This window comes from Cetorhinus maximus, chromosome 16, assembly GCF_964194155.1.
Source record: "Cetorhinus maximus chromosome 16, sCetMax3.hap1.1, whole genome shotgun sequence".
Lineage (NCBI taxonomy): Eukaryota > Metazoa > Chordata > Chondrichthyes > Lamniformes > Cetorhinidae > Cetorhinus > Cetorhinus maximus.
Window position 1 is genome coordinate 33658814 of NC_135894.1, and position 19766 is coordinate 33678579.

General features: G+C 46.3%; 1 protein-coding gene across 2 annotated transcripts in view; it reads left to right on the forward strand.

Annotated features, from left to right (window-relative positions):
• The first annotated feature begins 1431 nt into the window (after positions 1-1431).
• LOC144691494 (kelch-like protein 13) overlaps positions 1432-19766 on the forward strand; it is an 89869-nt gene continuing 71534 nt past the window's right edge. Inside the window, exons 1-2 of one of the 2 annotated variants that reach the window (XM_078559627.1) lie at positions 1432-1589; positions 7887-8104. The gene's annotated coding sequence lies outside the window, so the exon portion shown is untranslated. The remainder of the gene's footprint in view (positions 1590-7886; positions 8105-19766) is intronic. The other variant, XM_078559626.1, reaches the window with a different exon arrangement.

Sequence of the window (19766 nt, forward strand, 5' to 3'; positions counted from 1 at the left end):
CACCAGTCCAGTGACAATACCACTACGCCATTACCTGCCATGCAGGGTTGGTCACAAGCCTCAGCCTCCTCCTTCCATCCTTGGGGTACAGGGTGTCCCTCCTGGCCTCCACTGAATTAGGCAGCACATTAAGGGTAGAACCGCTGAACCTGGGGGCCGGAGCTCCCTGGGATCACCAGGCCATCTCCCCCTTCCACGGTGGGTTTGCAACAAAGAAGTTGATGTCCAGGTGCCTTTTAAATATGGCGCCCTGATATGACGGCGGAGCGTGTATCATCCAGGTCGCCCCACCACACTATATGTCTGGAAACCCCCAACTGCATAATTAATGAGCCAAGCATTGTGCAATTTGGCGTAAATTCCCACCAGGCTCCGCGGCAGGAAACAATCCCAGTTCCCAGCCCTGCCATGGGACTTAGACCCAGAATGGAAAATCCCAGCTACTGTTTATTTGAGATATTTTTCTTATTACAATATTGCACTTTGATACCTCCAGATGCATTATCAGGTTTTGTTTAGAATCCCTGGTTCATTTGTACCTTAGTAAAACCCAAAATTACAGTTCTGCTATTTCTCCCTAATGTTAATGAATTCAGCAGCTTGAAAAAGACACAAGCAGCATGACAGCTGATCATTCTAGCTCTATTTTGTTATCACACTGCAAGTTTAGAACAGCACAGCCAGAATAACAACCAATTTTTTTGTATTATCATTCTGTTATTTTCCTTGAGGGTTTTGCTTATGTTAGTGTGACCGACAATGTAAAGAATCTGAGATGGAAACTCATTTGGGCCCGGCTTCAGGCTTGTGATGGATGCTGCACTGTGAATTGTGCACCCCAATCAGATGGCCTGAGGCCAATAACATTAATATTATTTACAGAATCTCCCAGTGTCTTTCACTTGTCACTCTCGCACAAGCAACTTACCCTTTTCAACAGGATCAATTTCAGGCTACTTACATCACTAGGATCAGTCCAAATGCAAGAGGCAACTGGAAATAGATAGTGGGAGGTGTGATAGGAGAAATTGTGGGATCAGAGAAGCGCTCCTGCGCTTCCTGGCTATTTAGGAACAATTTTTCGATTTTTTTAAAAGGCAAAAGCTTAACTTTTGTTGGTTGTCACTGATTGTCACAGTGATTGTTTAAGAATCCTAAACAGAACAGGTACTACGGTATTTAATTTTGGCAAAGGGGACCTAAACAGGTGCCGGCAAGGACACCTGAAAAATGGCCCAACCCATCATTGGGTTGGACAACTATCAGGCTTATTTTGGGAACAAGATAGCAGCCCCAAATTTGGCCCTTGTTATACTCAGAGCACAGGTGCAAAGAGATACCCTGCTGAACCTATTGATATTTTGTGGGTTTTTCAACCGCTGTAGCAGCATGCTCTTTGCAGACGTCAGAAACCACAGCGTTAGCATATGACTCAGGCTGTGCTGATAACTGCTGCACTTGGTTAGTTAGTTCTCGGCCCATTTGTTGCATGGCTTCAATCCTGGAATGAAAGAGGCCTAGAAAAAATCGAATGTTTTGTTCTGGAAATACAAATTCTCATTTTTAAAAGTACCTACAGGGCATCACTGGTAAGCGGTTCTCCAGATTTGATTATTAAGCATGAAATTATATACAAAGTAATTAATCATGATATTGCTACATGCTGTTTATTGCTTTTTGAATATTTTTGAAATGCATTTGATCTTACAATTGTACCGTTTTTCTGTAAATTGGAACTAAAGGAATGTATTATGTCAACTCATAATTCTTAGTCCAGAGGGTCCTTGAAGAAATATAGAATAAATGGGACCATAGCCTTCAAGTATTGAAGCTTTTACATTCTCTTCAAGACTCAAATTGAAGAGGTAATGCTAACCTATAAAAAATATTAATTAGACTTCATTCATAATAATGTGTTCAATTTTGGAAATCTTGCTTAAAGAAAAATTTTAAGCACATAGGCTGCAATGTTATGGCCTCTCCCACCAGCGGGATTTTCTGGTCCCGCTGAAGTCAGTGGATTTTTTGAATGGCTCGCTGTATTTTCCGGCTCCGTCCCCACCACGACAGGGCCATGAAACCTCATGGAGAAATTGCAGAAAAGAGTCTCTAAGAAGACACCATAAAGGGCACCACAACATGTTACTTTAGTTATGAATAAAGATTAAAAACTGGGACTCATTTCATTTGAACAAAAGAAGTGTAGAGGAGACCTGAAAGAGCTAATCATGAGAGATTTCGATTAAATAAATGACAAAGACTATTTGGACTAACCAGTAAGTTTGTGACTTAGTAGCATAAATCTATGATCACCAGCAAAAGAATGAAAAGAGAGGCAAGGAGAAGGGAGTTTTTAAATGGAGGTATGTAAGCAAATGTATTGGCCTGGAAACAGCAGTGGAAACAGAATCCAAATGAATGCATGAACTTAAGAAATCTGAGCAGGAGCAGGTCATCAGGTCCTTCAAGCCTTCTCCACCATTCAGATCATTGCTGATCTTCCACCTCAACTCCACCTTCCTTCATGATCCCCATGTCCATTGATTCCCATTGTGTCCAAAAAAACCTGTTGATTTCTGAATTGACTGAGCATCCACAGCTCTTTGGGGTAACAGTGTTTAAAAGGGAAATGGATAAATATTTGAAAAGGAAAAACTGAAAAACTTATGTGGAAAGGGCAGAGCAATACATCCAAATGGAAAGCTGTTTCTGAGAGCTGACAGATGCAATAGTTGAATGATTTTGTTACTGTGTTGCAACATTCTATGATTCTATTCTATCGTTTAAATGGTTTTGTGGTGGGTTGTGTCATTTTTATTTTTATCTGTATTGGTCTGCAATGAGCCAATGACTGTCATTTGGAACTGCAGTTCTATTAACAAAAGCTGCCAGTGATTTGTCTACTGTAACTCTGATACTCAATTTGCTGTGAACTGGATCCCTTTCTAATTCATGAAGGACTATATGGATGAAACACAGCGTTAGGTTTAGGGGCAATGGTGTGTCTAATTTCTTCTACAACAGTGCAATCACTTTAGCGAAGTTGCGACTGCATGTAGCCTCCTGATGGTGCATCAGTCCTATTGCTGACAGTCTAATCCAGAAGATCTTGTGATGGCATTTCAGTCCAACCTCTGAGTATTCTAAATGAGGCTTATCCAATGCTTGTGGTAGTTCCATCCAGTCTTGGAGTTCTTAGCAAATATGAAACATGCCCATAAAGTTACAGGATTTGCCCCAAGTTCAGCATTTGAATTGATGTGAAATTTTGCAGAAACATTTGACTTTAGTTCAAATAAAAGAGGTGAAACTGAACATTCAGTGTGATAAGATCTGTGTGTCAACAAGATGATGGGCAGTATTTAACGGAGGTGATGGGATCTCGCACTCAGGCTGAAGAGCAGCCAAGAACTCCATGTTGCCTCATTTTGGGAAGGTTCACCACATGAAGTTATATCTCTGGGCAGTGGCAGGTTTCCTGGAACCCCATAACCCCATGGACAGTAGTTCCACCCACTGGGAACTCTTCATTGCTCAGCAGAACCACAGAGGAGGCAGTGGCTGCTGCTGATACTACACCCCCAAGGCCTAGCGTTGCCAATGGGCCGAGGCACAGGTGAGTGATAGCAAGAGAGGGGTCATGGGGATGGGAGGAGGAGGGTCAGCAGCAAGAGTTGGGGGTGGCTCTGGGCAGTTGCCTTTACTGATGCCAAGGCCCTAAATAAGGCACTGAGTCCCTTTGAATGCGGGACACCCTCCCCCACCAACCCAGCCCAACCCCAACACTGGGATCTCGCAAGTAAACATGCCAGGATTTGCTTTTTTGGGCTTCCCACATGGCAAGCCCCCACCAACAACTGAGTGAATACCAGCAGCAGCTGCATAATGCCCTTAGGTGGGCATTAATTGCCCACTTAAGGGCCTCAATTGACAATAGGGTGGGAAGGCCATCCAAGGGCAGTGGTGAGAAGACGGCGAGGTCTTCACGCACAATGCGCCCACATGATTACATGACCCCCACCAAACTGAACATGGGAGAGGGCATTAACTTCCGCCCAATGTTTCACTTTTGTCTATTTCTGTGCACATATAGACACAATACAATATTTTGCTCATGACTTCCTATGTAACGAAAGAAGCTCTCTGTAGCTGGAACTGCAGTTACAAACGTTGGTGGGTTTCTTTGGTCTCCATTATTTTTAACCTGATACCTTGGAAAAGAAAATCAGACTCAATGTTAAACTGGCCATCATCACCTGTTTCAAACTCCACCCAAGAGCAAATCTCTCGCTCCCGGGGAGGACAGTATTTGATCCGTATTGATTCAGTGACAGAATGTCCATCCATTTCCTTGTAGGTGTAGGCAAACTGCAGTAATGCTTGCATCCTGAGCCTATGCCCATCTTAACCTCGCACAGCTGAACACAATGTTAAAATGGAATGAAAAATCTCCCAGACCCAAACAGCGTTATTTGAAGAGATCCATGAACTATTTATAGGTTAGTTGTTGTATTATTTCTTCTGGTTACAGGTGCAATTTTATGCATTTTTTGGAGCTTTCCTGTACTTGCTTAAAATTGCACAAAAGTCTTACACTGAGAGACATACTGCCATAAGAAGCATTATGGAGCACACCATCTGCATCCTCAAGCAATGGCTGAACCACTCTGGAAGAGCTCAGCTGAATGGGAGCCAAGATTTGTGGCAATATGCTGCACAATTTGGTTATTATGAGGATCGGCCCTTGCCAAAATTAACCAGCTAACAAGCTAAGGAGCAGGAGCATGAGGAAGAAAAGGAGGAGGGGGACGATGTGCAATAGGAAGTGGAGGAACCGGAAGAGGAGAGTACAACATGGACACCTGCTTTCTAACCTGGGTTGTAGGGATCACAATTCCTGAGTAATACCTGCAACAACAGCATCTCCCCAGTCTCAACAGTTCCACAGTCTGTACCTTTCCTCTGTCACTGACCATCAAATTGTTCTCTTTCAAAGAACACAAAAATAAAAACCACCAGAAACTGCACATTCAAACCCTAATTTATAAATGTAATTATTACATTATGCAAACAAAAATAAATTAATCACTCTTGTGCATCCCCTCAGTGCCTACCTAGTGTGTGTCTTTGCCTAGTGCTCCTAAGTGTTATCAGTAGCTGCAGTATGGCTGGTGGAATGCTGCTGACCTTCAGTCGTGTGGTCTGCAAATGATCTTGGTGGGCAACCCCAAGGAGCTGTGGGCCTAGACAGCCTGGCTTCAGACTGCCCCAACCTGGCTTGGGCTGAAACCGCTGGCTGGCTGACAGGCAACAGCAAAGGCGCTGGTAGAGTGGCAGGGGTGGGAGCTAGAATGTTGTCATCCTGAGGGAGGACAACAGGATTCATGCTCCATAATGCCACATTCATTCTCTGGGGCAGCACCTCAGCAATCTTACTAAATCATTGGAGAATAGATTGATGAACTGTTGTGAAGTCTTGGAGCCCCTTTGGACATTAGTATCCAGAGCCATGAGGATAGCAATTTAGGTTTGTAAGGCTTGAACTTTAACTGCAGCATTCAGACCTTTGATGGAAGCTGTTTGTGCTGCAATGGAAGGAACATAATGTGACATTTGTCATCAGACAATGCAATTGGTTCCACGGGTGCATTGGTCCAAACTGGAAAAGATATGCTCCAAGTTCTGCACAGAGCCCTGTGCCATGGGCTCTTCCATACTCCTTGCTACAGAGTGTGCGCTTTCCGGCAAGTTGTCCTATACACCAAGCATTTGGCTGTACACAGGCATTTTTCTGTAGCCTGCTCCATTGAAGTCCTCACCCGAGTCCTCTTCAGCAGAACTCATTTGTGATCTCACCCCTCAGGAAAGACACTTGCGCTATCTTTTTCCTTGCCCTGGTTCCAGTGCACTTGTGCCTGCTGTTTCACCACATGCAGATCCCTCCTCTATTCTAGCCACTAAAATTCATGCAGTGTCAGTATCTGAGATGATGGCTACAACTGTATAAGATTGAGTAACGATGTCTCTCCATTTTCACTGTTTTCTTTCTGTCCTACCATTGACTGATCAATTTCCAGTTCTTGGGAATCTGAAATAAGAAAGACAATGATTGGGTTGTGGTAAGAGCAGAGGAGAAAGTGAGATCGACTGCTTACACCATCAACAGCTCCATTCGAAAGAGGCTAGGGGTGGAGGGAGAAGTGGGGTGAGAGAAGGAGCATTAGATACCTTGATATCATCGATCATTCCACAGCTTCAGTGACTCACCCTCCCATGATGGTCAGTACTGTCTCTTCCATGGGTGATAAAACATGCAGGCACTGTTGTCCCCCTGCTGTTATGTGCCACTTTCTCCTGCAAGAGAGAGGGAGATATGTCAGTGAGTGTCCTGCAATTTGTCTAGGTGATTTGGCTACCATGGTTGACTAGCTGCCAGTGAATGCAAGCTGTGAGTTGGAGGTGCAAGGTTTGCAACAAGGTTCAGTGTATAAGGGTGAAGTAAAGCATATGAGTGAAAGGGTCAAGTCCTGATAGATGATGGACGGGTGATGGGGTGAATTAATCAGTGATTGAGGCCAGTGGTATAGTTGGTAGTATATGTCATTTGAAAATGAACTCACTTATCTTGTCAACTTGTCATTAAACTTTTTCCTGCATTGCCTCCAGGTTCTAGGCGTTGGACTCCACCAATATTGCCTCCCACTGCCTCTTGAGTCCGTATCAAGTAGGCCTCCCGGCCCCTGGAGACACAGGACGTCTCTCTTCCTTTCCACTAAGATCTTGAGTGCAGGGTTTGAAAACCTTGGTGATGGTCTCTTACAGCAAATTTTCACTCTTTCACAGGAGAGATTCATTTCTGAAATGACTCCCAACACTTCCTGCAGCCACAATGTACCTCCATATTAAGAGGCTGCCTTTAAGTAGCATTAGCCACTCCGGATATTGAGCAGCCTCCTGATATGAGGGGCTAATGAAAAGCATGAGCAATGTCAGATGCAAGCAGCAATCATGCAAATCAGCAGGCAGCTCTCATTTACTGTGCTTCCTGCACAATTCAACAAACAGGCGTGGGTCAATAGCACATCACAATCCCCACGACCATTTGTGGTCCCTATCCAATTTAACCTCCATTTTGTTTAATTTCCTGGCAGCCTCGGGAGTCTTGTAACCAAGCCATTGGGACTGAACTTTATCTGCACTTCATGAATATTTAAATTTTATGTTCCTAATATTCTCTGATAAACTCCCCCATAAAATAAACGATACTACATTTTTTTCATTTGGTGTTTATCAACTAGGAGCAGAGAAAGCACAAATGATCAATGGGATTTAAAAATCTCCCAGTATTTCTCTGATGCTGCACTTTGAAAATTCCTTACTAAGTGAGAAATGTATTTTCATCTGATAAACCTGCTTCAAATTATAAAACCATTGTTCTTTTTTCACCAAGTTATATCAACAAACTTTCATCTTCCTCAGCTGGCTGTAGAAGCAATTTAACAAGACTGCAGCTTAATGTACGGAGTTGTGAACATTAACCCAGCACTAACAAGGGATTACATTGGCTTTCTATTTTCCTTTGAAGACCAAAGGATCTATAAAAACAGCGCTTTGAGTGCAGGTAGCTGTACGTTATGTAATAAGTTGGCTAAAGCTGCAGCCAAAGTGTGACTATAGTCATCAGGAACTGGAAGCATGAACTTACATTTATCATTGCCTTATCACCGGACCCTGGTCACCCGAATAATATGTTCTCTATACAATGATTGTTTTGTTTTTGCAGTGCAGTCATTGTTACATGGATAAAATTTGCCATCTTGTTGACAGTTTTTACTCACAATTAGCCTTCTGGGAATTACTGTATTCCTGTGCTCCATAATCCCTAGGGCTCCCAGTTTAACCCAGCTGCTACACTTATGCATTGTCAACAAAACAAAAAAGCACTGGATCAGAAATAACTTCAATCCAGAAAGGCCGGTTTCTGTCCAGGAGTGGGAAGGCAGCCCTCCACCCAGACAGCTGAAATGTTGCTCGCAGCAGGTATTGCAGAGCATTAAGAGAAAGAGCTAAAATACTTATTAATTCAGTCAGCATCTGAAGACAGGTAATATTTTTGTTGTAGTATTTTCAGAATGTTAATCTGATTTAAACCTCATGTTAATGCCTATTTTCTAAAGCTGACAGATTCAACGTGCAATTGTATTTTTAGATGTGGCAATTGCACAACTATTTTCCTATCACCCCTTGTGCTCTAGGATCAAGTCATGGTATAAATAAAGAAGATCATACAGTATTGGGAGTGGTTTTGCACTATTACTGGAGTAGGGGTTGATATAGCATGAATAGGGAAAGGAATTTATCTCATTGCTGTTTGTGGGACCTTCTTATGGGTAAATTGGCTGTGGCATTTGCTTCCAAAACTGTAGTGACCACAGTTTGAAAGTAATTAGTTTGCTGTAAACGCCTTTAGAAAATGAAGGGAAAATTCTTTTTTGAACTTCAGCCATTATATTTATGTAACTGTCCAATGATCTGGATAAACTTTGCCTATTGAATTGTACCTTTATAAACAGCTGTGCCCCAAATAGCCCAGTTAAAAAGTTGTTGCCTTGTGTTTTTGGAGCCACTAAGCCACTATAACTGACAATGTGTGATATACTTCCAAATGCAATCATTCTGTTTATAAGTCAATGGAGACATATACCAGTGCAAGATTCTGACATGTTTACCCATCACACCTCTGAGTGGGGACTATGTGAATGCAATAAATAAGTTAGTAATCTGATAATTCGGAGAAGATGGGCAGGAAGGACAATTGCTAAATTAAAACATAGGCACACATCACAAAAATGAAAACAGAAACAAAGAAGTAAAAATTGACACAAACTTTTAAAGAAACCACTTCCAGAATTTTCCCGTTGGTGTGCGGGGGCGGGCCCCGCACACCCACACGTAAAATGACATGCGGTGACGTCGACGTCACCGTGTGCCATCGCAATATTTGGGAAGGCGGGTGCGCTGTAAGTTCGGATGCGCACCCGCCATCAATTAACGGGCCAGTTAAGGCCCTTGAGGCAGCAATCGATCTCGATTTTTCAGGGCCCATGTGATCTTCAGGACGTCGCATGGGCGCAATGGGTAGGCGGGTAGGAGACATTTGTATAAACCTCATCCACGGGTGGGATAAGAGGGGTGAGTGGGACCGCAAATGTGATGTTTGAGGTATTTAAGTGTGAAAGTAATTTTTACTTGCCTAAGTGAGCAGAAAGACTTCAAAACTCAGCTGCTAGGACAGGAGTAAAAGCCTTGGTCAGAACTCTAGAAATCAATTCTGGGGCCTGCAGATTTCAGGAAGCCTTCCCTTAACCTGGGAATAGGATTGTACTCTCCACTGGAGGCACCTCCTCTGAGGAGGAAAGGAGGGCCAGAGGAAGCAGGAGGCTTCCAGGGGAGCCACCTTTTGGAGGAGAGGCGCAGGCATAAGGGGTGCAGGGCCAACAGGAAGTCCAAGGCAGAAGGGGCCGCAGAAGAAGCCAATATCTTGCTGGCAGGGTTTACAGGCAGCGAAACAGCTACCTCAATACATCTAAGCTGCAGTGCCGAAGGAGGCTCCATCTCTCAAGGGAGACAGTCAACTATATCTATCAGATGATAGGCCCTGAGATATCCCCAAACTGTGTGGGTGGGAACCCCATGCCAGCGGCTCTGAAGGTCACAGCTGCCCTCAACTTCTATGCCTCCGGCTCTTTCCAGGGCTCGGTGGGTGATTTCTGCAGAGCCTCCCAATCAGCTGTCCACACTTGTGTCAAGCAGGTGACAAACGCTCTGTTCAAGCGTGCATTGATTTTCATCCACTTCCGTTGGGACGATGCCAGTCAGATAGAGTGAGCCAGAGGCTTTGCGACCAATGCTGGCTTCCCCCGTGTCCAGGGTGCAATAGACTGCACACATGTGGCCATCAAGGCGCCCGGTGAGCCCGGTGCCTTCGTCAACAGGAAGGGCTTCCACCCCATGAACGTGCAGATAGTGTGTGACCACAGGATGCTGATTCTACAAGTCTGTGCAAGGTACCCAGGCAGCTCCCATGACGCCTACATCCTCAGACACTCCCAGGTGCCGGGGCTCTTCAGTGTTCCAGCCCGGCTGGATGGATGTCTGCTGGGTGACAAGGGCTATTCCCTCAGCAGGTGGCTCATGATGCTTCTCTGCCATTGAAAAACAGAAGCTGAGCAGCGGTACAATAGGAGCCACAGCTCCACAAGGGCTGTGGTGGAGAGAACCATCGGTCTTCTCAGGATGCGCTCCCAATGCCTGGACCGCTCAGGGGGCGCACTGCAATACCCCCCAGATCATGTGTCGCTGATAGTGGTTGCATGCTGCACTCTCCACAATCTGGCGCTGGAAAGGGGCGACACAGTGGACGAGGAAGACGTGGGCACAGTGGCTGCGGCTGCACATGATGAGTCCAGCAGTGAGTCCGAGGATGAACACGCATTGGAGAATGCTGAGGGGGTAGACGCTGATCCGGGCATACTCCAGGGAGGCAGGGACACCTGGGAGACTTTAATCCAAAGAACCTTCAGCTAGCACACTACAGATGGACCTCCAATACACGCTAGGGCTGCAGGCCCCACACTCGATACCTGAGTGCTAAATCAGCCTGGATAATAACATTAACTAAGGTCCTTGTCAATCAAGCTCAATGTCAAACAACTCACTCATAACATCATGGCTTCCTGTACACATGCAGAAGTAAGGAATAACCCTGAGGCATGGCAACATGTCAAAATGTATTGAGTAAACAAAAATAAATTCATAAAGCAAAACAAAAACAGTGTTGGACATCACACCAAGTCTTCGAATAAGTACTGTGGGCCAACATAAAAGCACCAGTGAGAAGCCTGTGGTGTGATTAAGGTGCCTTAAATTTACGCTTATGGGTGCTACATCTAGGTGCTGTCCCCTCGCTGGCGCTGGCATCTGAGACAGCCTGCTCACTGTGCTGTCCTGTTGGCCTCGATGACCTTGGTGGACGTCCTCTGGTCCGCAGAGCATTCGATGGCCCCGCCTGGAAGGGAGCGGACAGTTACACAGCAGCATCATCGGATCCCATGGTCACTGGGAGAGGGGTGGAGGAGCTGCTGCCCTCATCCGGAGTGCCCTGAGAGGAGCCCGCAGAGACGACAGGCAGTTGCTGCGCCGACGTGAGGTCACTTCAGACCTCCCTGCTCATCATAGATGGATGGACACCGAGCTGGGATACTTGGTGCCCAAACCATCTCCCACACTGGCACTGACCAGCTGAGGTCAATGCCACTCTGAGGGCTTGCAGGTCCAAGTGCAAACCCAAGAAGCAATGATTGTTCTCCTGGAGGAGCCTCTCCATGAGAGTCGCCACTCTCTCCATGGAGGAAGCATGGCACTCAGCCATGAGGCTCATTGCATCAGTGATGCTCCGCGTGGACTCTTCCACCACAGGCACCATACCACGCATAGCCACATGTATCTCCGCTGGATCCTCCCGCATACCCTGCTGCACTTCCAGCATTCGCTGCCTCACGGACGACTCCAGAGGCGCATCATCAGCCACTGACCGAGCAAGTACCTGGTCCCCTGCAGTCCTCTGACTGCCGGCGCCCTGGGCACTCTCTGCCTTTGCCCACACCTCAAGCGAGCTTTTAGTCCCCTCACCATTGCACCCCGGGACACTAGCCGATAATTTAATTTCCACCGAGGTGTTAGTATCTGCGCTGGTGCCTGCTTGGCAGAGATGGTGTGATGCTGGTGAGTGGATTTGCTCGGGGGCTTCAGGGATGAGAGGTGGGCCCCTCTGCTTCCTCCTCCTGGCCCTGCTCCAGTGATGCTGAAAGGAAGAAATTAGTTACAGTGCAGACAATGTCAAATTGCATGCCGCTCACCCAGATCAGTATGTGCTCATCCTTCCATAATCAATGGTCAACCCATGTTGCTAACTTCAATCACAGAGCACTCAGCAGTGCCATGGCTTCTGGGATACACATGGTGACCTGAGTGCTCGCCAAACATACCTCCCCGTGGCACCCCAGCCTCACCGCCATCGGTGGAACTGGGGGCATGGCGCCTCTCAAGGTCCATGGTCTGCTGCTCGTAAGCTGTTAGGATGGTCAATTGGGCCTGCCCTCCGCCAGTCTGCATTCATTCCGATGCATTGTGTGCGGTCTTCTCCTGAAAAGGAGAGAAGAGCAATGATTAGTCCAGCGTGTACCTGGATTCCCATCGCATCCCTGCCAACCCAGCCAGAGTGGGACATTGCAGGACTCCAGTTCTTCATCACCCCGCAGCTGCCGCACACTCACACAAACAAGCCAGGGCTGACCCCCCGCCTCATTGCCCAAATGCTGCCTCCTTCACATGTGGTACCACAAGGTGTCACTTTGCTAAGCAAGGAGGCACAAGCATGTGGAGCGCAAAGACCAGCAGATGGATTGGTGCCCCGCCAACTGGAAGCTCCCCTCCCAGCATGTTAGCACCCTTACTTTGACATGCTTCCCAGTTCCAGCACTCTGCCTTGACTTTCACCCTCATTCTATACTCTGGGTGTCAGTGTCACACATGCTGCGGATGCAGAACACATCCTAGCTCAACCCTCTCAGGATGAACTGGGCATGGGAAATCTCTGCTGTCACACCCAGTGAGGGGTACATGCCGTCAGGGATTCAATGACGTTACTGTACTCAGAGTTGACAGGGGTGTGGGGAGGGGGGCGGGTTTGGGGAAAGGGTGCCAGCTGCATTAAGTGACTTGAGGCAATATGGTACTCACCCTTCCCGAGCGCAGGAGGTCATTCAATCTTTTACGGCACTGGACCCATGTGCACCGCACCACATCATGGGAGCTCACACTCTTGGCCACCTCCTCCCACGCACATTTGGCTAGTTGCGGAGGCCTCTGCCTACCATCCCTCAGAAGAAGGACCTCCCGCCGCGCTGCCAACTCCTCCAGGAGGGCAGCTAGGCACTCGTTTGAAAAACGAAGGGCACACTGTCCCACTGGCCTACCCTCCGGCCTGGCCTGCCCTGATGTCCTACCCTCCGGCCTGGCCTGCCTCGATGTCCTACCCTCCGGCCTGGCCTGCCCCGATGTCCTACCCTCCGGCCTGGTCTGCCCCGATGTCCTACCCTCCAGACTTGCATCGCCAACATTGCCTCTCTGCAGAGCCCTTCGCCCAGCCATTGTGAGCAACCTTTCCAAGGCTGCCAGGCCTTCCTTTATACAGGCCTCTGGGTCGCCACTGGACCCAGCGGGCTAAGCGCGCCCACCGTGGCCCACCCGCTCCCACTATGCACAAGAATTGTGAAGTACGTTGGGCAGGCCTTAATTGGCCCGCCCAAGTAAAATGGCAGCGCGCAGCCAATCGCGGGCACCTGCCCGCACCCAGTCCCACAACACCCCCCCACCCCCCCCCCACCCCCAACAGGGAGAAAATTCTCCCCTTCTCCCCTAGAATATTATCTATTCTCACTTGCAATGTTTCTTTGTCTTTTTTAATTAATTATTAGAAGACATAAAGTATTTTTAAACTGTCGTTGTCAGCTGTAGATTATACAGCAGCAGATGTGCATTATGTGAAGATGGAAAAGATTGCTCAGCGAGGAGCCCAGAACATAGTGACCACACTAAACCACATCCTCTTGTTTCTTCATACTTCATACTTACCAAAAGTAACTTACTGCAGATTGAGAGCATTCAGATTGAAAAACTAACCTTGATGATATATTTTTCACTGAGTGTGTACTGGCATTTTTTTTATTATTCGTCCATGGGATGAGGGCATCGCTGGTTGGGCCAGCATTTATTGCTCATCCCTAATTGCCCTTGAGAAGGTGGTGGTGAGCTGCCTTCTTGAACTACAGCAGTCCATGTGGTGTAGGTACACCCACAATTCTGTTAGGAAGGGAGTTCTGGGATTTTGACCCAGTGACAGGGAAGGAACGGCGATATATTTCCAAGTCAGGATGGTGAGTGGCTTGGAGGAGAACTTCCAGATGGGAGTGTTCCCATGTGTCTGCTGCCCTTGTCCTTCTAGATGGCAGTGGTCATGGGTTTGGAAGGTGCTGTCTAAAGAGGGATAATATGAACACAATCAAAAGCTTTTCATGGACTTGAAGACATTTAGGTACACTCCAGCAATAAAGTACTTTGGCTGCAGCTTGTTGTTCAGTTGGTAGCCATCCTAAGCCTTAGACCTCATTTTAGCAATAAGGGTGAGCTGCCAGAGTCTGTTGAGCCTCCAAAAGCTGACTCGGCGATGCTAACGAGTGAATTTGGACCTTCTGCCTCACCAGCAGTGTCCCTCTGTAAGTTTTGAAGGGGTAACAGAGGAAAATGTGCTGGGGGAGTAGAAGCAAAATGCAGGGATGTAGTGGTCCACTGTGGAAATGGAAGGAGCACTCTGGCTTTTCTTGACTCCTCAGGAAGGAAAGTACAAACAATATACCCAACCATTTCTTTGGCGGTCTCCAGTTGCCCCTTTAAAGATAGGAAATCTAATCAGAACTTTCATGGCATATATTCCATAGAACCATAGAACCATAGAACACTACAGCACAGAAAAAAGGCCATTCGGCCCTTCTAGTCTGTGCCGAAATATTATTCCGCTAGTCCCATTGACCTGCACCTAGTCCATAACCCTCCAGACCTCTCCCATCCATGTATCTATCTAATTTATTCTTAAAACTTAAGAGTGAGCCCGCATTTACCACGTCAGATGGTAGCTCGTTCCACACTCTCACCACTCTCTGAGTGAAGAAGTTCCCCCTAATGTTCCCCCTAAACCTTTCCCCTTTCACCCTAAAGCCATGTCCTCTCATGTTTATTTCTCTTAATCTAAGTGGAAAGAGCCTATTCGCTTTTACTCTGTCTATACCCCTCACAATTTTGTAAACTTCTATCAAATCTCCCCTCATTCTTCTACGCTCCAAGGAATAAAGTCCTAACCTGTTTAATCTTTCCCTGTAACTCAACTCCTTAAGACCCGGCAACATCCTAGTAAATCTTCTCTGCACTCTCTCAATCTTACTGATATCCTTCCTGTAGTTAGGCGACCAGAACTGCACACAATACTCCAAAGTTGGCCTCACCAATGTCTTATACAACCTCACCATAACATCCCAACTCCTATATTCAATACTTTGATTTATGAAGGCCAGTATGCCAAAAGCTTTCTTTACAACCTTGTCTACCTGTGATGCCACTTTCAGGGAATTATGTATCTGAACTCCCAGATCCCTTTGTTCCTCCGCACTCCTCAGTGCCCTACCATTTACTGTGTATGTCCTACCTTGGTTTGACCTTCCAAAATGTAACACCTCACACTTTTCCGCATTAAATTCCATCTGCCATTTTCTGGCCCATTTTTCCAGTTGGTCCAGATCTCTCTGCAAGCTTTGAAAGCCTTCCTCGCTGTCCACAACGCCTCCAATCTTAGTGTCATCAGCAAACTTGCTGATCCAATTCACCACATTATCATCCAAATTATTGATATAGACAACAAACAACAATGGTCCCAGTACAGATCCCTGAGGCACACCACTAGTCACAGGCCTCCAGTCTGAGAAGCAATCATCCACTACCACTCTCTGTCTTATCCCACACAGCCAATTTCGAATCCAGTTTACAACCTCTCCATGGATACCAAGTGTCTGAACCTTCTGAACTAACCTCCCATGTGGGACCTTGTCAAAGGCCTTACTAAAGTCCATGTAGACAACATCCACAGCCTTTCCTTCATCTACTTTCTTGGTAACCTCCTCGAAAAACTCTACAAGGTTCGTTAAATACGACCTACCACGCACAAAGCCATGCTGACTATCCTTAATCAGCCCTTGGCTGTCCAAATAATTATATATCCGATCTCTCCTTTCTAGTTTTTCACAATTTTGGCTGAATGGTCTTGATCTGTACATGGATCATTCTTTTCAGTCTAAATCAATCCAGATCAAACTCAGCTCCTGACCTCAGTGCAGCCTTAGTCCAAATATGGACAGAAGAACTGAACTCAAAAGGTGAGGTGAGAGTGACTGCCCTTGACATCAAGGCAGCATTTGACTGAGTGTGGCATCAAGGAGCCCTGGCAAAACTGGAGTCAATGGGATTCAGGGGGGAAACTCTCTGTTAGTTGAAGTCATACCTAGCACAAAGGAAGATGGTTCTGTTTGTTGGAGATGAATTATCTCAGTTCTGGGACATCGCTGCAGAAATTCCTCAGGATAGTGTCCTAGGCCCAACCATCTTCAACTTGTTCATCAGTGACCCTCCTTCCATCATAAGGTCAGAAGTGGGGATGTTCACTAATGATTGCACAATGTTCAGCACCATTTACGACATCTCAGATACTGAAGCTCATGCAGCAAGACCTGGACAATATTCAGGCTTGGGCTGAAAAGCGGCAAGTAACATTTGTGCCACACAAGCACCAGGCAACGACCATCTCCAAAAAGGGAGAACCCAACCATCTCCTCTTGACATTCAATGGCGTTGCCATTGCTGAACGCCCACTGTCAATATCCTGTGGGTTACGATTGTTCAGAAATTGAACTGGTCCAGCCATATAAATACTGTGGCTACAAGAGCAGCTCAGAGGCTGGTAATACTGCAGACAGTAACTCACTCCCTGGCTTCCCAAAGACTGTCCACCAACTACAAAGCACAAGTCAGGTGTGTGATGGAATACTCTCCACTTGCCTGGATGACTGCAGCTCCAACAACACTCAAGAAGTTCGACACCATCCAGGACAGAGCAACCCACCCAACCAACTGACACCCCATCCACCATTTTCAACATTCACTCCCTCTACCACTGGCGAACAGTAGCAGCAGTGTGTACCATCTACAAGATGCACTGCAGCAATTCACCAAGCCTCCTTAGACAGTGCCTTCCAAACCCGTGACCTCTACCATCTAGAAGGACAAGGGCAGCAGACATATGGGAACACCACCACCTGCAAGTACCTCTTCAAGTCACACACCATCCTGACTTGGAACTATATTGCTCTACCTTCACTGTCGCTGGGTCAAAATCCTGGAACTCCCTCCCTAACACTGTGGGTGTACCTACACCACATGGACTGCAGCAGTTGAAGAAGGGATCTCACCACCACCGCCTCAAGGGCAATTAGGGATGAACAATATATGTTGGGCTAGCCAGCGATGCCCACATCCCGTGAAAAAAATTTAAAGAAAAGATCACTTGCCAAGGATGCCTAAAAGCAACGTGGGTCCACAAAGTAGTAGTCATGTCACTGGCTCATTTCAGGCACAGGACCATATGAATCATATATCAATTTCTAACTTATAATCTTTTAGTGCTGCTATACAAGACAAAACAAAATGAAATTATAGTCAAAGAAAAGATGAGGGTTCAGCATCGCATAAAGAAAACCTGGAATTAATTCCTTTTGAATCTCTAAATCCAGCAATAAATATAAGTCCATTTGACACTGAGTGAATAAATGGTTTGTGGTATTCTTTATCTGGAATGGTCATTTAACCCAGCAGCATAAATGGACCCTAATGGGCAAGAGTTTACACAGAGTGGAGTGATTGACAGTTTTGGGGTGGGGATTTTCAACTCCAGGCTGTTTGTTTCTCACCTGAAAATGCCCAACTAGCAGAGGAAAAGCCTAGAAATGTGAACACACAGAAATCTTTGGGCAGGCAGGGGTGCAGGGAACAATCCCTGTGCCTGATGAGGCTTGAAGCATAGCCAGCTTGGTTTTCCTGAGAGCAGCCAGCCAGTGCCGAAGCAACTGGTCATAATCTTTGGGAGCCAGGAGGAGCAGGAGGACACCCTCAGGTTTCTCCTCTCCTGTCCCTCCCTCTTCCCTCTTCCTCTTCCTCCCCAAACTGATATTTGTTTGGGAAGCTGCTCCCAGTACTTATGCCAAGGCCCATTCAATTAGGCCCTGACAGCTAGCATTGGCCTCAATTCCTATTCCTGTCCATTGGCCTTGACATCATTCCTGTAATCTCTGAGCGACCACTAATATTATTTATTCAAATATGGCCATTAAGTTAAAACCATCTTAAAAGCTTAACTTTATTTGATGGCAGCCGGCAGTGATTAATCCACATGTAGACCTGGTTTTGCTCAACACAGAACAAACCAATTTCATAAAGGTGGGGATCAAGCTAGTGTCAGGCCGCTTATAATGCAAGAGGCCAAATATTTATTTCAACCCTGGGCCCTGGATACCTCTTTTGATGCCTGTGCCAATACCACTTCTAGCATAGAATGTGCGAGAACATGCCACCCAGCATATTATATGCTTTGTCACCCATTTTCTGCCTGTAGTGTCATTGTATTTCTAGGCACCTAGTCACTGAGGAGGGCTGAGTAAGGAACAGATTGAACATTAGCCTAGATATAGTTCATAGCCTAGAGTAATTCAGGCATCATTGTCATTTATACTGTTTTACCACACAGTGAGGCATGCTTTCTCTGAAATAGCATCACCCTGTCATGACAATAACACTTATTCCCCCAACAAAGTATTTTTTTAAAAATCAATAGAAGTATAGAGAGAGAGAGAGAGGAGGGGCAGGCAGGAGAGGGAGAAGATATGACACAATAATAAAAGGAGTTTATCAGTCCCTTTAATGTAGAAAAGTATCCCAAGGCACTTTAGGAACACAATCAGAAAAAAATTAATGCTGAGCCAAAGAATGAAATATTAGGAGTAGTGACTAGATGCTTCTGCTAAGAGGTGGTTTTAAGAAAGAGCTGGAGAGGTGGAGGTTTAGGGAGTAATTGCAGAGTGTAAGGCCTTGACAGCTGAAGGCATGGCTGCCAGTGCTTGGAGCAAAAGGAGTGGAGAATGCATAAAAGGCCAGAGTTAAAAGAGTGCAGAGTTCTCAAAGGATTGTTATCATAACTCTTTGTAACTGATTTTTCAGAGGAATTAATGATTGTGACTTTTTCTTATTCAGCTCCCATCTGTTTTCTTCATTCTTTTCAATGGTGATAAAAGCTTTGATAGAACTGGTGTTTTTTATGAATGAAATAATGCAGGAAATTAGACACAAAATGTAGTGTCTAAGTAATCACAGAGCATTCTGTTAAAGAAAAACAGCACTGGAGATAGCAAACTTTTACTCCTTAGTAATCAAGTAGCAATCACCGTCGGATTCAGCTCCGCTCCTATTTTCCTACCTTGGACTGGAGCTCCACATTTCTCGCCCAGGCTTGACATCTGGGCCTGCTGAGAGATGTGGAGTGTAGTTGCTCCTGGAGCCATTCAGTGCAGTGTAGGAGCGTCGGAAGAAATGAAGCTATGCCCCATTTTTACAGCACGAGCTGCTGTAAACCGGTAAGTTTAAATATCCCAACCACTTTGACAAACCACAAGGTAAGGTAAGTATGTAAGTAAGAGGGTGAGGGGGTAGAATGGATCATGGGGGTGTCAGGTGATCAGGCAAGGCATCGAGTGATCGTGTGGTGTTGGGTAGTTGGGGTTGGCCGGGTGATTGGGGAGGGTCAGGTGGTCATGGATGGGGGTGTTTGATTGGGTGGTGGGGAGGTAAGAACATAAGAAATAGGAACAGGAGTAGACCATTTGGCCCCTCGAGCCTGCTCTGCCATTCAATAAGGGGGCGAGGGGCAGTAGGTGGTTGAAGGGTGGGGGATTAGTCATGGGATAGTCAGGTGGTTAGGTAGTTCAGAGGGTAGTAGTGGGGGTGGAGGGATGAGGCTTTAGTTGGAGGCGGGGTTTAGTCAGGTGGTGAGAGAT